The sequence below is a fragment of the Bos mutus genome, chromosome 1 (assembly GCF_027580195.1).
Source record: "Bos mutus isolate GX-2022 chromosome 1, NWIPB_WYAK_1.1, whole genome shotgun sequence".
Classification (NCBI taxonomy): Eukaryota; Metazoa; Chordata; class Mammalia; order Artiodactyla; family Bovidae; genus Bos; species Bos mutus.
Window position 1 is genome coordinate 10,028,947 of NC_091617.1, and position 12,740 is coordinate 10,041,686.

At 37.3% G+C, this 12,740-nt stretch overlaps 1 non-coding gene across 1 annotated transcript; it reads left to right on the forward strand.

Moving 5' to 3' along the window:
• The first annotated feature begins 5,898 nt into the window (after positions 1 to 5,898).
• On the forward strand, positions 5,899 to 6,005 carry LOC138989422 (U6 spliceosomal RNA). The gene has a single exon (XR_011465723.1). It is a non-coding gene; the product is annotated as a U6 spliceosomal RNA (small nuclear RNA).
• Positions 6,006 to 12,740: the final 6,735 nt, after the last annotated feature.

Below are 12,740 nucleotides of genomic sequence, written 5' to 3' on the forward strand. Positions count from 1 at the left end.
TCCATGGAATTTTCCAGGTAAGAATACTGGAGTGGGTTGCCATTTCCTTCTCTAGGGGATCTTCCCAATCGAGGGAACAAACCTGAGTCTCTTACATCTCCTGCATTGGCAAGAGGATACTTTACTGCTGAGTGACTAGGAAGTATATGGCATATATTTACTTATTATTGCTATCAGAAAAGGCTAATGATGAAAATTTCAATCATTAGTCTTTGTAACTTCTAGAAAAAAAGCAGTTAATATTTTGTTTATTAGTGTTTTTTACCAAAAATTTCTCCTCTTGGCATTTCTTAAAGTTAGGTGTGGCCATGTGACTTCAGTCCAGTTCAGTTCAGTTCAGTCGCTCAGTCGTGTCCAACTCTTTGCGACCCCATGAATCGCAGCATGCCAGGCCTCCCTGTCCATCACCAACTCCCGGAGTTCACTCAGACTCACGTCCATTGAGTCAGCAATGCCATCCAGCCATCTCATCCTCTGTCATCCCCTTTTCCTCCTGCCCCCAATCCCTCCCAGCCTCAGGGTCTTTTCCAATGAGTCAACTCTTCTCATGAGGTGGCTAAAGTATTGGAGTTTCAGCTTTAGCATCATTCCTTCCAAAGAACACCCAGGGCTGATCTCCTTTAGAATGGACTGGTTGGATCTCCTTGCAGGCCAAGGGACTTAAAATGGGTGGAAGTAATGGGTGTCACTTGCAGGTGGGAGATTTTATGTCTAGGGCATGATTCATCATCCCCCCCCCAACCCCCACCTTTTTTTCCCCAGTCTTGGCAATTATAGAAGTAATTGAGATGTCTACATTAACATGTAGACAAGATCCTCTTTGCAGAGCAAAAGAATCTGCCAAACTGTGCATCGTATGCTAAGACTCAAAAAGCAATTATACTAAGATGGGTGAGGTTGGAATACCTAAGTAGAGGCTGAATTTATATTTTTAAATCCAGTATTTGGCCTGTATATAAAAAATAAGGATTTGAGCCCAGAAAATTGATCCAAAGACAGGTGAGAAATCAAGGAGTGCAGGGAGGGACAAGGAGTTATATATTACATTTTCCAGTATAAATGAAATACAGGCAACCACAGATCCAATATGTCAGATAGCCATAAGCAATACAGATATCAAAACAAAATGAAGAATAGTAATGAAAACAACCTCACACCCTTTGACACATCATAGTCAATCTGCTAAAAAATAAATATAAAAAGAATATTTAAAAGGAGCCTATGAGGGAATGTGTGAAGGAAGGCATATAGAGAGGAGTTAAGGTAAGAAATGTATCAGATATCTCATCAAAGATTTTACAAGACAGAAGATAGCTGAACAGGAATACTTAAAATGCTGGGGGAAAAAAAAAAAGACAGTGCCAGCTGGATTTCTATATTTAGTGAAAATATCTTCCAAAAATGGAGGCATAATAAATATTTTTTCAAATATCAAGAGAATTTATTGTCAGAGACCTATAAGTCAAGATACATGAAAGAAATTTCTCAGACAGAGGAATATGAAGTATGATGGAAATTTAACATTAAACTCTTTAAAAGATAATTGATTTTAGAGACAAATTAGTAACAAAATAACTGTGAGTTTATTATGCATGTAGAAGTAAAAAGTATGAAAAATAGTTCAAAGGGTGGGGAAGAGGTAATGGAAGTATATATGAATGGTGTAAAAATACTTGATGGTACTGAGTTAAAAATGCTTATTGTTCATCTTAAGAAATTCACTAAAATTTTGAAAAAGTGGCATAATCATTAAACCAGTAGTAGAGATAAAAATATAAATAAATAATAATTAATGCAGAAGAAGGTGGGAAATAGAATCAATAACAGAGGTAGCAAATAAAAAACAGAAAGCAAGATGACAGGCTGAAATACAACTACATCAATAATTGCATTGCATCTAAAAGGCAGGCCTATCAATTTAGATAAAACATGATACACTATCTATAAGAAACTACAGTCAGTAATTCCTGTGAACATAGATAAAAGTTACCAAGAAATTTAAACAAAATAAATTCTATAATATATAAAAAGAAAATATATGTCATGACCAAATAGGGTTTCTCCCAGGAATGGAAGACAGTTTCAACATTCAAAAATCAATTAGCACTGAAACATGTACATTACCATATGTAAAATACATGACCAGTGGAAGTTTGATGCATGAAGCAGGGAACCCAAAGCTGGTGCTCTGAGACAAACCAGAGGGATATGGGGGAGGGAGGTGGGACAGGGGTTCAGATTGGAGGGGGACACATATATACCTGTGGCCGATTCATGTTGATGTACGGCCATCACAATACTGTAAAGTAATTATCCTCCAATTAAAATAATTGAAAAAGAAAAAAAAAACAATGGCTAGCTATAAAGAACAGATGGAAATTCCTTAAAATACTAAAAATAGAGTTACCATATGATCCAGCAATCTTACTCCCAGGTAGGCATTTATCCAGAAAAGAGAAAACTCTAGTTTGAAAAGATACACACACCCCAATGTTCACAGCAGTACTGTTTACAATAGCCAAGATATGAAAGCAGCCTAAATATCTGTTAACAGATGAATAACAGATGGATAAGAAGAGTGGTACATATATACAGTAGAATATTACTTAGCTATTAAAAATGAAATAATGCCATTTGCAGCAATGCAGATAGACCTAGAGCTTTTTGTACTGAGTGAAGTAAGTCAGAAAAAGATACCATATGACATCACTTATATGTAGAATCTAAAAATGATACAAAAAACTTATTTATAAAACAAAAAGAGATTCACAGAAAGAGAAAACAAAATCATGGCTACCAAAGGGGAAAAGCAGGAAGGGATAAATAAGGAGCTTGGAATTAGCAGATACATACTACTGTATACAAACAGATAAACAACTAGGTCCTGCTGTATGGCATAGAGGACTATATTCAATACCCTGTAAGAATCTATAGTGGAAAAGAATCTGAGAAAAGAATGTATGTATGTATAGATACACATTAACTGCTTCCTCAGCCCATATATACATATATATGCTGCACACCTGAAACCAGCACAACATTGTAATCAACTGTACTTAATAAAAAAGCTACAAAAGCACAAATGGTTATAATTCAGCACATAAGCAGAATAAAAAGAAAAACAACACAAGCATCCATATTTTATTCAGAAAAAATATTGTATAAAATTCAATATCCATTCATGGCTAAAAACAAACAAACAAAAAAACTCCCAGTAGACCTGGAGTAAAAGAAAGCTTCCTCATCTTGACAAAGGCCTCACGTATCATAAAGGTCATATAGAGTCCTATATGATCTGGACTGTTATCTTTCCTACTCCATCACTTTATACTCTCATTTGCTCATTCGTTATTAGATGCACTGCGTTTCTTGCTGTTGCTCAAGATGCCAGCATGTTCCCACCTCTTTGACTTTGCATTAACTGCTTCCTCTGTCCAGAATGTATTTCCTTTTACTTACTTTTTTTTTTTTTTTTTAAACTGCATCACACAGCTTGAGGGAACTTAGTTCCAGGGTCAGGGATTGAACCTGGATCCCCAGCAGTGGAAGCATGCAGTCCAAACCCCTGGGACATCAGGGAATTCCCCAGAATGTTTTTGGATCTGACAGCTGTATGGTTCATTCCGTCTTTTCCTTCATTTTCTTGACCAAATGTCACATTCTTACTGTGTATTACCATCAGTCAGTTCAGTCGCTCAGTCGTGTCCGACTCTTTGCCACCCATGAATTGCAGCATGCCAGGCCTCCCTGTCCATCACCAACTCCCGGAGTTCACTCAGACTCACGTCCATCGAGTCAGTGATGTCATCCAGCTGTCTTATCCTCTGTCGTCCCCTTCTCCTCCTGCCCCCAATCCCTCCCAGCATCAAAGTGTTTTCCAATGAGTTAACTCTTCGCATGAGGTGGCCAAAGTACTGGAGTTTCAGCTTTAGCATCATTCCTTCCAAAGAAATCCCAGGGCTGATCTCCTTCAGAATGGACTGGTTGGATCTCCCTGCAGTCCAAGGGACTCTCAAGAGTCTTCTCCAACACCACAGTTCAAAAGTATCAATTCTTTGGTGCTCAGCTTTCTTCACAGTCCAACTCTCACATCCATACATGACCACTGGAAAAGTGTGTTACCATAGCCATTCATTTTAAAACATCCAATCACGTCCTCTGATTTGGCTTTGTATGTATTATTATTTCTTTTAACTAACACTTCATTTATTTATTTATTTTCAAAGCAGTTCAAAATTCACAGCAAATTAACAGAGAAGGTGGAGATATCTCACGTACCCTCTGCCCTCACACATGCATAGGCTCTCATTATCAGTGTCCTTCACCAGAGTAAATACATTAGTTACAATTGATGAACCTTCATTAACATATCATTATCACCCAAAGTTCGTAGTTTACATTAGAACATTACAGTTCACTCTTGGTGTTGTACATTCTATGGATTTAGACAAAAGTATAATAACACATGGGGCTTCACAGGTGGTACTAGTCTATAGAACCCTCCTGCTAATGCAGGAGACATAAGAGATGTGAGTTCGATCCCTGGGTCAGGAAGATCCCCTGGAGGAACTCCAGTATTCTTGCCTGGAGAATCCCATGAACAGAAGAGCCTGGTGGGCTACAGTCCATAAGGCCATAAAGAGTAGGACACAACTGAAGTGACTTAGCGTGCATGCATAATAACATGTACCTATCATTATGGTATCACATAGGTTGTTTTCACTGCTCTATAAATCTTCCCTCTGCTATATATTCATCACACTCTTCCTCTCCATCAACCCCTGAAATGTTTTACTGTTTCCATAGTTTTCCTTTTTCCAAAATATCATATGGTTGGCATCATACAATGTGTAACCTTTTCACATTCACTTCCTTCATTTAGTAACATGCATTTAAGTTATCTCCATGTCTTCTCATTGCTTGATAGCTCATTTCTGTGTGTGTGTGTGTGTGTTTAATAATATTCCATTGTCTGAATGTACCTAGCACAGTGTCTTTATCTATTCACCTACTAAAGGACATCTTGATTGCGTCCACATTTTGGCAATTATGAATAAAGCTGCTGCAAACATCTAAGTGCACATTTTGTGTGGACATGCTTTTAAGTCCTTTGGGTAAATACCAAACAGTGTGATTGTTGAATCATACAGTAAGAAAACGTCTACTTTGTGTAAGAAACTGACAAACTGTATTCCGAAGTATCTGAACCATTTTGCTTTCCCACCAGCAGTGAATGAGAGTTCTGTTGTCCTGTATCCTGTCCAGCGTTTGGTGTTCTCAGTGTTCTGGGCCATCCTAATAGGTGTGTAGTGATATTTCATTGTTGTTTTAGTTTGCATTTTCCTCATGACATATGATGTAGAGTACCTTTCTGTATGCTTATTTGCCATCTGTATGTCTTCTTTAGTGAGTTTTCTGTTAGGGTCTTTGGCTCATTTTTTTTAATCACGTTGTTGTTTTCTTGAAAGTGAAAATGTTAGTTGCTCAGTTGTGTCCAACTCTTTGCTACCCTATGGATTGTAGCCCACAATTCCTCTGTCCAGCGAATTCTCCAGGCAAGAATACTAGAGTGGGTTACCATGCCCTTCTACAGGGGATCTTCCCAACCCAGGGCTTGAACTGGTGTTTCCTGCTTTACAGGCAGATTCTTTACTGTCTGAGCCACTGGGGGAAGCCTGTTTGTTTTCTTACTGTTGAGTTTTAGAAGTTCTTTGTCTATTTTGATAATTGTTCTTTGTCAGATGTGGTTTTTGCAAATATTTTTTTCCCAGTCTGTGGTTTGTCTTATTTTCTTGATAATGTCTTTCAAAGAGCAGAATTTTTAAATTTTGATGAAGTCCAGCTTATCAGTTTCTTTCATGGGCTGTGCCTTTGGCATTGCATCTAAAAGCTATTGCCATGCTCGCTTTGGCAGCACATGTACTAAAACTGGAATGATATGAAGAAGATTAGCATGGCCCCTGCTCCAGGATGACATGCAAATTCATGAAGCATGCCATGTTTGAGAAAATTAAAAAGTCATTACCATTCCAAAGTTCATGTAGGGTTTTTCTTATGTAATCTTCTAGGGGTTTTAAAGTTTTAGGTTTTACATTTAGATCTGTTATCTATTTTGAGTTAATTCTTGTGGAGGGTGTAAGATTTGTATCTAGGTTCATCTTCCTTTTTTTGCATGTCGATGTCCAGTTGTTGAAGCAACATTTGGTGAAAAGACTATTTTTGCTTCATTGTATTACCTTTGTTTCCTTGACAAAGATCAGTTGACTATATTTATGTAGATCTATTTCTTGGCTCTCTGGTTTGTTCCCGTTTTTTAAAAAATAGTGTTTGCTTCTAAAAGCTATGCAATTAACTTATTTTTATGTTATTTTAAAATATACCATGTAAAATAGATAAGAGCAAGCTTCCCTGGTGGTTCAAATGGTAAAGAATCTGCCTGCAGTGCAGGAGGCCTGGGTTCAATCACCAAGACCCGGGTCAGGAATATCCCCTGGAGCAGGGAATGGCAACTTACTCCAGTATCCTTGCCTGGAGAATTCCACAGGCAGAGGAGCGTGATGGGCTACAGTCCATGGGGTCTCAAAGAGTCGGACACAATTGAATGACCAACACTTTCACTTTACCATGTAAAATCCATAAGACCAAGAATTTTTAAAAATTATTGTATCCCCAGTAAAGAATAACTTTCAGAATGTATATTGGCCTTCTGTAAAAATCTGTTGAATAAATAAATGAATAAATCACTAAATTAGAAAGTTTTGAAATACAATGCAATATAGGGTACAATAATACTGATTTCTTGAACTTAAAATCTTCTGTTCTTTGATGATTACAGATATAAAAGAGGGACTTCCTTCACACTTGAAGAATATATAAAGTTTTAAATACTATACATTTTTAATTTGCAGATTCTATGCCCCGAGCTGATAAAATTTCAATTCTCGTTTTTAAGAATAAATGTAAAAGATAAAAGGATTCTGACACAAAGAGAGATTTGAGTGCCACAGTGAGCCAAAAAGAACTTATTCCACTTATTTTTTCTTCTATATCTTTGAAACTAACAAGAAAAGGGGACAATACTTTTCTCAAAAGAGTAGTTATTTTTCTCCTCTTTTCTTGAAAATCCCTGTGGATGATACAGAGCTTACAGAATCAGTCACCAAACAAAGCTGTATTCTGCACTGTAAGAATCATTTCCTTATGCCTTTGTCTCTTTGGAGACATTGACACATCAAGGTAAACACTGGCATCTGCATACAGGCTTAGTCTTGTATGACTCTTTGTGACCCTTTGGACTGTATGTAGCCTCTGTTCCCAGGCTCCTCTGTCCATGGGATTCTCTAGGCAAGATTACCAGAGTGGGTTGCCATTTCTTCCTCCAGGGGATCTTCCTGACCCAGGGATTGAACCCAAATCTCCTGTGTCTGTCTCCTGCATGCAGGTGGGTTCTTTAGCTGCAGAACCATCAAGGAAATCCTCATACATTTCTGCAATAACTTGAAGCACTGGGTGTATTTCATCTACATGCCTTTGTTTATCACACAAAGCTTCTTGATTTAAATTGTGCTTTGGTGGACATCCCCCTGTGCCTGCAGGTAAGAGGTGTGGTTTTCATAATGATAGGGGCTCCTGCAGGAAAAGCAGCCTCTGTGATAATTTAGATATAACGAGGTTAATTTCCTTTCTTCTCATTTTCCATAAATTCATGTTTCCTTTTGTTCTTGGAGACAATGTGTATTTGACATTTGAATTTGTAGAAGTAATGAATAAGCTAAGCAATCTCTTTTGAAAGAAAAGTATTACAAGGTGATAAATGTTATTAAAATATATTTCTCAAAGGGAAATCCTTCTACATATATAATTTTGCTGAATATAAATGGTATTCTCAGGAGGCACAGTGGTAAAGAATCTGCCAGTCAATGCAGGAGATGCAAGAGACACACATTCGATCCTCTGGAGAAGGAAATAGAAACCCACTCCAATATGCTTGCCTTGAACATTCCATAGACAGAAGAGCCTGGCAGGCTACAGTCCACAGGGTCACAAGCAGCTGGACATGACTAAGTGACTGAATAGATTTTTCAAATTAATATTTAAAGTCATGAGGTTATGTAGATGTACAGACTATGATTGCTAATATATTTTTAATAATGGTAGCTGAAGAGATGAATCTGTAATGGTAAATTCAATATAATCAAAATATTTCTGTTCTTTCTTGACTGAGATTGCATTTTTACAAAATATCATTTCTGAAATGAAATTAGACCCAGATGAAATGCATTGTTTTATATTTTGGATGAATATAAGTATATTCATAAGATATACTTAAAATAAGTAAGAGTTGGAGGCCCATAGAGGTTCTTTTCCCCCACTAAAGAGGAGGGAAGACCTGCAAAATGGTAGCACTATTGAAACAAATAAAGCTATTATAATTATTGGAATTCTGCACAATTTCAGGAGAGAGAACTGAGAGCCCCATTTTATCTTTGATTGATCAATAGATTATGTTCATTCAAGCAACATTTATTAAACATCTCCTATGGGCTGGGCACTGGAGAGGGAAATGGCAACCCACTCCTGTGTTCTTGCCTGAAGAATCCCAGGGACCAGGGAGCCTGGTGGGCTGCCCTCTGTGGAGTTGCACAGAGTCGGACAAGACTGAAGCGACTGAGCAGCAGCAGCAGCAGCATGGGCTGGGCACAGTGCTAGGAAACAAAGATGAATGCAATGAAAATCTTGGTCTCATGGAGTTCATATCTCAAAAATACAGGTATGCTTTTGGTTGGTACATTTCTTATGCAATTTGGTTTGCACTACAAACCAATATTTTTATCATATATTTTTCTGATTATTGATATAGTATATGAAAATTCCCATCTCTTTACTGCCTAAGCAATGGTAGGCATTGTTTTATCTTTATAATCCTAGAACTACATTAAAATATTGCTTTTCATTTGGTATCTACTTGTACATTTAAATATAGTGACTCTAATTGTTATAAGATTACATAGAAATAAATAATCTATTATTCTTAATTTAGGTTGCTTTCAATTTCCTGCTGTTTATACTGCTGCTGCTAAGGCGCTTCAGTCGTGTCCGACTCTGTGCAACCCCACAGACGACAGCCCACCAGGCTCTGCCCTCCCTGGGATTCTCCAGGCAAGAACACTGGAGTGGGTTGCCATTTCCTTCTCCAATGCAAGAAAAGTGAAAGTGAAGTTGATAAATTGAAAGTGAAAGGATAAATTCCTATACGTGATGTTACTCAGTATAATCATAGGGAAATTTTAAAAACTTTTGGCAATATTTCCAATTTGACTATATACTTTGCAAGAGCAGTCTATTTTAAATTCTGCTCAGTTAAGGTCTTACATTAGCAAGAATTTTCATTTTCACTTTCATTCTGATATGTGAATTGTGTTTCATATCCCTTAGTACTCTGTGCAAAAGTCTACATTTTCTTAAACATTATTCACTATCTTGTTCTTTCATTTAAGAGGATTATGGTGATGGATAAATAAAATTGTAGAGTGCAGATAATTTCTTGGAATCATAAAGTCTCTGATTATATTCAGGTTTGGCATCTTTGTTCTTCAGTTACTGCATTTTCAGAGTTAGTTTCTATTGGGGAAGATTTCAATCATGTTCATGAAAAGCAACGATGTCTTGTTCAACATAACTCATGAGCATGAGGTCAATCTATATATCACACACTACCCTTGTTTTGTTGCTCTGAATATATATTTTTAACACTGAGAATCACCAGAGAAGAAAAAAAAAAAAAAGGAACCCTGAGTTACTTCAGTTCAATTCAACAAATGTTTATTTAGTGTCCATGATATATTTGACTCCATCTATCCATCTAGGTACAGATTGGAATCAAGATTGCTGGGAGAAATATCAATAACCTCAGATATGAAGATGACTCCATACTTATGTCAGAAAGCAAAGAAGAACTAAAGAACCTCATGATGAAACTGAAAGAGGAGAGTGAAAAAGTTGGCTTAAAACTCAACATTCAGAAAACTAAGGTCATGGCATGCCCCATCACTTCATGGCAAATAGATAGGAAAACAGTGGAAACAGTGACAGACTCTGTTATTTTGGGCTCCAAAATCACTGCAGATGGTGATTGTAGCTATGCAATTAAAAGACTCCTGCTCCTTGGAAGAAAAGCTATAACCAACTTAGCATATTAAAAAGCAGAGACATTACTTTGCCAACAAAGGTCATAGTCAAAGCTATGGTTTTTCCAATAGTCACGTATGGATGTGAGAGTTGGACCATAAAGAAAGCTGAGTGCCAAAGAATTGATGCTTTTGAACTGGTATTGGAGAAGACTCTTGAGAGTTCCTTGGACTGCAAGGAGATCCAACCAGTCCATCCTAAAGGAGATCAGTCCTGAATGTTCATTAGAAGGACTGATGTTGAAGCTGAAACTCCAATACTTTGGCCACCTGATGCAAAGAACTGACTAATTTGAAAAGACCCTGATGCTGGGAAAGACTGAAGGCAGAAAGAGAAAGGGATGACAGAGGATGAGATGGTTGAATGGCATCACTAACTCGATTGACATAAGTTTGAGCAAGCTTCTGGAGTTGGTGATGGACAGGGAAGCCTGGTGTGCTGCAGTCCATGGGGTCGCAAAGAGTCGGACAAGACTGAGTGACTAAATTAAATTGAACTGATGTACAGATACTGTAACCATGTGAGGTGAGGTCTAGTAACGTTGGTTATTGCATTTAGCTATGGAATTTACTCATGGTTAGCAGAGAATTCCCAATACTTGGAATTATTTCCCGTATGGTACTCTGTGCTATTTCCATATAATAATTATGGATGTATGTTTTTCTCACAAGAGTTAACCTGTAGTATTTAACTCAGAACAGTAAAGAAAAGAAAATATTTCATATTTTCTAGATCTATATCACCTAGAAATTGACTAATTCCCCGAATATGTCTTTAAAGTTGGTTAAATAGAGTCAATGCACGGGAGGTTTTTGCTACAGTCACTTTGAATCACCATGAAACTCTATGAATGTCACTCCAGGAGAATATGATGAAAGCTAAGTGTGGGTAAACTTAAGAAAGAAATTCAAAATTTGATTTAAGAGATAGAAAGGAAATGTTTCTATCAACAAACAGAAATCAAGTTTTTTTTTTTTTTTTTTTTAACCTTGAAATGGCTGTTTTAAGTGAATCTGAAGTTCTGCAGCTTATTCAGTAGAAATTGAAAGTATAAAAAGATATATTCTGAGATATATTTGTACTCTTACCAGATATTAGGGTGCTGATGTCTCATTTAGTGTAGTGATATTGGCTATAGTGAATATTATATATATATTTTTTTCCTTTCTTTTTTCCTTCCTTCCTTTTTGTATTACATGCTAGTAAGGAAGCCTCATCATGTCAGAATTCTGCTCAGAAAACTCCTGGTGAGGGACACACTGCCAAACACAGCCTGAGTGTGTATGCCAGATTGAAATCTCCTCGTGATTTTTGTCATGCTGCATAGTAAGCTGGCAGCCAAAAAGAGGCTCAAGCAGATTGCCTTTCCTCCCTTCTATTTGCAGTTATTCCTTAGGAGAATGTTCTTTATCTTTGGATGGAGCCGGATTCCAAATATTTAGCTCCTTTTCCAAATAGCATTTTGAAAAAAATTCCATTCACTCTGTCAGATATACAACCCTCTGAATTATCAGCTCTGGCCTGAAATTACATTCTCCCACTTTTTAAAGATGCACAGAATAGCATGGCCATAAATGCACTGACTTAAAGTTCTCCTTTAAATAGGAGAAAACTCATTCTCACCCCCAAATGGTTTTCAGCAGTCTTCTGTCTGAAAGAGTATTTGAATGCAAGAAGACCATTGCCAAAAAACTAGATGCATATGTGTGTATGTGTGTGCTAACAGTACCCAGATATTGCTAAAACTCTTAAGATTAATTCTGTCTTTTAACTAGAGGAGGAAAAATATTTGCTAAAGAACATATCATTGTAAGGGCATTTTTTGATAGAAAACATTTATTTTTGTCTATTAAACTCACAACTGAATATCATTGTTTGTTGGGAGCAGAAAGACATGAAACTGTTGATTAAAAACTTTTGCATATCTGTACCATAACAGTAGTACAAGTTAAAGCTGTATCTTAAGAAAGTTGTGGTTTAGTGGAAAAAAGTTCAGGGCTCCTAAAAGAACAATGGCCAAAGGAGCCAATTATCTTTAAATTGTCTGGTACAGTAGGAAGAATTCTTCCATCTTTTTTCACATAAAGCATTTTTAGTCAAGCCTAATATCACTATTTCACACTAGTCATTGTTTTTCCTGGACCCTGAGTGACTTTGGGTCAAATCCTGGCATTGCTGCAGTGTTCATGATCTGGGGCAGGTTGCACAGTTTCCTGAGAGTTGTTTTGTTTGTCTGTTGTTGTTGTTCAGTTGCTTAGTCATGTCTGGCTCTTTGCGACCCAATGGACTTCAGTGTGGAGGCTTCCCTACCTTCACTGTCTCCCGGACTTTGCTCAAACTCATGTCCATTGAGTCGGGTATGCCATTCAACCACCTCATCCTCTTTTACCCCCTGCTCCTCCTGCCCTCAATCTTTCCCAGCATTAGGGTCTTTTCCGATGAGTCAGCTCTTTGCATCAGGTGGCCGAAGTATTGGAGCTTCATTTCAGCATCAGTCCTTCCAATGAATATTGAGGATTGATTAGAGGAAATAATGCATAGTGTGAGGTTTC